Here is a 5820-nt window from a genome sequence, read left to right on the forward strand (position 1 = left end):
CCCTGATCCAAAGCCAAGAGCCAGAAGCTTCTTCCAGGTCTCCCATGTATGTGCAGGGGCCCCAAGACTTGGGCCATCTTCCACTGCTTTTCCAGGCCATAGCAGGGAGCTGGATCAAAAGTGGAGCAGCTGAGACTCAAATTGGTGTCCATATGGGATGCCAGCCCTGTGGGTGGCAGCTGTTCCTGTTACAACAAGCACCGGGCCCTGTCATTATGTTTTAAACTCAGATATTGCCCATAGTTGAGTTTTTCAAAATGTTCTTGCTAAAGTAACCTTTGACCCTTTCATTAGGACCTATCCATTATTTTATTTTTTCTCCAGAGCACTTTAAAAATTAACTATTTTTACATATATAATTTGTAAAATCATCTTCATATATGCTCTGTGAGGGTTGAGTTTTGCCACTCCAGTAAATAGAAAAATCAGGTATATGAATCTCATTAGCATCAATACAATTTGGCAATTAACTAACATCCTCATAAAGAAAAAAAATAAAAACTGATGATCAGATCAGATCAGATGATTCAGATGTTGTCAGTACTAAATAACGGAATGTCTACCTTAGGATGTCTGGGAAATTTTAGTTGCTTCTCTAAAAGAAATCAGGAGAGACATGACTCTATGAGGATGTGATAGGTTTTGAGGGCTCATAGCACTTTTCCAGACATGGAAATGGTAGTTGTGCTGAGATTACTAGGCATACAAGAGTAAAGAAAAGGAATGCAATGATTCTGTTACCAATCAGAGCATATGGGTTGCAGACATTGAGAAACATTTAACCTGTGATGGCTACAGGCACATGGTGGTTGAAACACTAGGAAACAGACAGAGCCTGCATATACAGGGTTTGGAAACACAAGAGGGAATAAAGAGAATGCAAATAAATCAATGCCTAGAGATAATGTACTGCTTTAAATCATTATGTTAAAATAAAACACTGAAAACCAATCATTACATCTTCTTTGTCAAGAATCAAAACAGAAAGAATATTTAATAAAAGCAAGAGGACAAGATAACTACAAACTTCTATGAAATACAATATAATATACCACAAATAAACAAGTATATAATGTTTTTAAGAAAAATGTTAGCAATGTTAACAACCCATTAGAAAAAAGCATTTAAGGAAAGAAATGGTACAGTAACACAAACAACTGTCTTCATATGTTAAACAAGATCATTATTCTCTAGAGACTATAAGCCTTTTCCAAGATACAAGGAGAAAGCTGTGAAAACCTTAGGGGTAAAAATATGTCTACAGAGTTCAAAACTCATTGTATTTTGACAATCAATTTCCAAAACAAAAATACAAAATAGAAAAACTCATATAAACCAAGTAAGTTGAATCACATTTTGAAAACTCCAACTAACCAATAATGAAAAAAGTCTCACAAAGATAAATTTCAGATATAGATTGAAAGAATACCCCAGACTTTCAAAGAAGAAAAGGCAAATCTACATTTCCCTTACTTACTCAAATTGGAAAGAAGCAGAGAAAAAATTTTAAATTTCTTTTGGAAAACCAACATTACATTAAAGATGATGCAAATGGACCAGAACTTACATTTTTTAAAGTATCATTTTAATAAACACAACTACAAGTATCTTAAGCAAAATATTAATATAATGAATGAACTCACTTCATAAAATCATAATATATCCATAGCAAGCAAGAAGTAATGAAAAATGCAGTAGTGGTTATGATTTACAGACAAGGCATCCAGGTAGTAAACAGTAAAGGGACATCACACGATTATGTAGATTACATGTTGAAAAGCATTGGAAGTTGGGCTGAGTGAAGGGCTTTTCAGTTTAGAGGCAATAAGATCTGTGGCGTGACCTGGGAATCCTTCGATTCCAGGGCAGGTCCATTTCCAGTGATCCAACTCTTGGCAGAGCTGCCAGGGCTCTTCACAAGCTGACTTCTGCTGAAGCCCAGGCTTACCACATTGAAAGCCACTGTAGTAGACTGGCCTGTTGGGTCTCCTTGAGGGCAGATCACTGTACAGATCAGCCATTAATAGGCCTGCCACCCATTGCTTCTGATGCCCAGCTTTGTTTTCCTCCTGGGTTTTGTTAAAGCAGACCAGAGGATGCAAGTCAAGGGAGTGCCCAAGTCCCATCTCTAATCTTCAGTGGCCTGAACTACAAGTCTATAGTCACAGGCATGTTCTGTAGTAGTTTTTCCAAGGTAGACAATGCCCATGAGGAAAATTATATTCTCACTTTAAAACTTTCTTTCCCTTTGGTCTGAAAGGGAGGTTTTTTCTGCTTACTGTATACCTCGCTAATGGCGAAGTAAATCTAGCTAAGAGATTATTATTTAAGCTCTTATTTTGGCTATGCTATTACGGAAAAATGTTAGCCATCTCTTTTATAAGGTCTAAAGATTAAATTGTGTGTCCTACAGATTCCTTCATAATAGAATTCGTTTCCTACCTTGAAGAAAATAGAGAAATGAAAGAACAAGTTGGGCTTAGAATAGAGAAATGAGGGAGCAAGTCCTAGATCACTTGCTGACAATAGCAATATTACATGAATACTTAGCAAACCATTTCAACCATTAGATAACAACTTAAGAAAGCATTTACCAGAAGGTCCAATGCCTTCTATAAATTTTAAGAATCATGTATTTGGAAACATCTCTTAAATATCTAACAGGGTGTAGTTTGTTTAACCAGTAAACTTAAGCACAACCATATAAAATGTTTTTAGTTTCTTTCTACCAACAAGTATAAAACATATGATATACAGATTCAGGTCACACAAATTAAAATGTATATTTGATTGATTTTAGCAGCTTAAATTTATGGACAATCGTATCTATAAGCCATTTAAAATAAAACTCTTAAAAATTTTCCCATGTGGACATACAATATGTACACAAATATAACATAGCATAATAGACCAATATAGCAATTTTAATAATAGCTTTTAAAATCTTTAACTCTTTTTGTAGATTGCCAATGGATTTGAATTGCTTTTTGTTTTTAATAACCTCAGTTAACCATACTTTCTTTCAGTTGGTACTGTTAATACATTATTGGCTTCATCTGTTTACAGAGCCATCCCAAAGTACTGAATACAATAGAAGTGGCTGGAAAAAGTCCATAGGACCCTATAAGAGGACAGCTAAACACAGAATCAACAACACTTTAGTTTTATGAGCAGCAAAACATATATAACTCTGGATGACAAAAGATGTTTAAAATTATAACCTCATCAACCAATAAGAGGCACTTGCTTACTTCACAGTATTTTTGAAAGCACGTGTAGGATTTTACAAGTATTTAACCCTTTAGGCCTCCAGGGCTTTCTCATTAAGATAACTACCATGTCTAGTAACACAAGGTCATTAGACTTTTTAATTCTCAAACATTTGTATTAATAGCATTTTCTATTATAAAAACAAAGTTTGGTACCACATCACATCTTGACAGTCCTTCTAATATAATCCAAATAGCCTGATTAGTTGGTGTCTCTATAAGATGAGAGACATAGGTCCTTCAATTTTTTCAGTTGGGCCCAAACTGGAAAAACCAAAGTCCACGATATACTGGAAATTTTAGAGTCCAGATTGTTTGAAACTTTGATTTTTTGAATGCCTGTCAAGAATGCCAAGAAGGTTCAAAATCCTTCCAAAGTGATCACTGCAGCTGAGGGTATGGTCAAGTAGGGTCAGCAACATTGCAGGCAGAACTGTAAATTTCTTGTTAGAGATGCCACCTGCCTTTATCTGGCCAGCTCTCCTCCCAAGCCAGCCAAGAAATGAAAGTCAACAGAGTGCTTTCCCCTAGGAGGTTCACACCTCCCTTAGGATGTACCTCATCTGAAGAGATAGATAGGTCTAGGCCTCTTAACTTACAAGGCCTAAAGCCCACCAGATTATTATCAAGCCCCTTCTATCAGGTTCTATTTGCCTCTCAATCAGAAAACTTAATTGTAGCTTAGACAGCACCTTTCTTAGCTCCTCTAATAATGACTCTGTCCTTTGTTCTAGACCCTGTCTAGCGCACTTGGGCCTCATTCCTTTGTAATCATAACCTCTACTCTACCTCCAATGGCTCTACTCCCAACCTTTGTGTACTGATGGTCCTCTTCCCCACTTAATGCTGTAGAATTGTTCAGACCTGGTTAATGCCACTCTTAGGATCATTGGTTACTACCCTCACCCTGTCTTTTATGACCTTGTCTAAATATGATCAGAGTCAATGAACTTGGAAGGCTTCCATAGCCTTGGCAACTCATGACGACAGCCTAGGGTGGTTACTGGCGCCATAAACTAGAGTGTCAATTTGTTGGGTCAACAACAGGAGCCACTGTGCACTTGCTCCTGATGTGGGATCTCTGTCCTTAATGTGCTATACTTTTTGATTTAATGCTATAACTAGTACTCAAACAGTATGTTTCACTTTGTGTTTCTATGTGGGTGCAAACTGTTGAAATCTTTATACTAAATTGATCTTCTGTATATAAAGAGAATTGAAAATGCACCTGGATGTGAATGGAAGGGGAGAGGGAGTGGGAGAGGGGAGGGTTGCAGATGGGAGGGAAGTTATGGGAGGGGGAAGCTATTGTAATCCATAAGCTGTACACTGGAAATTTATATTCATTAAATAAAAGTTAAAAACAAAATCTAGAACCGAAAAGAAAAAAAAAAAAGCAAAGCATTGGATAAAGCATTGGATAAAGTTCAGCATCCAGTACAAAATAAAACTGCTAGCAGAACAAGAAAAAAGTCAGTGATCTCCTTATATGGTCAAGAGAAAAAGGAACCTATAAAAAACTACACAGCTAATACAGGATTATCGAAGGTATTTTCCCTGGGAGTAAACTTAGACAATGCCTGCACTTTCTCTCTCCAACTTTCTACTGCAAGAGTGGTCAGGGAAATAAGCAGCAAAAAGCGAACGTAAGATCAATTCCTAGTAATAAAATGTGAATGCATCAGATTATGCTTATATACAGATAATTGATGAAAATCTTTAAAAAGCTGATAAATGAGATTACTAGAAAGATCATAAAATCCAATCATTACTAAGAATCAGTCTGAAACAAATAATATTAAATGACAATTGGCAGACTAAAAAATCTGCAAGAGAAATGGAAACAAACAGATTAAATTATGTCTCTAGATGTTCTTTAAAGCAATATATAAAAAACTGAAAAGTGCATCACACATATGATGAAAAATGCTCAGGAGCTAACAAACAGCCTTTAAATTGTTACTGATCTGAAGCAGATTACTGCGAGCCCAGGTAGGATCCTCCCAGGAAAGACCCTGGAGGCAGGAGTGGGCCTAGCAAGTGGTGGACCAGGGAGGTGAAAACCCCTGGTGGCAGGACACAATTTCAGAACAGAACACAGGACTCACCTGTTACTTTTCCTTCCTGCAAGATCTGAAGTTATTTGTCAGCACTATAGAGGATGCTGATTGCGACTTTGGTAAGGTTGTACATGCTAATGGATATCCAGAATGCTACCTAATCATGCGAGATCTTGATGCCATAATAGTCTTCCAGCATCACAGTGGAGAAAGGTCCAAGGCGGGGCCTCTGGTGTTTACTGGATTCGGGTGTAACTCAGCTCAGGACACGGCTCCCAACAAAGAAAAGCTGTAATGGTGAGTGTGAGAGTCCTGGCATGCAGATGTGGGGAAGGAGGAGTTGGGGAAAATTGTTTAGAAGGCTGGTCTGAGGCAGGCCTCCCCAGGGGTCCTCTCTGGGAATCTGTGGGCCACATCTCCTGGCTGGCACGGCCCTTCCCTGGGCCCACTCTGGTCAGCAGTGTTGGGGCTGGGCTGGCAGCTGGGAATCC

The sequence above is a fragment of the Lepus europaeus genome, chromosome Y, assembly GCF_033115175.1.
Source record: "Lepus europaeus isolate LE1 chromosome Y, mLepTim1.pri, whole genome shotgun sequence".
Classification (NCBI taxonomy): domain Eukaryota; kingdom Metazoa; phylum Chordata; class Mammalia; order Lagomorpha; family Leporidae; genus Lepus; species Lepus europaeus.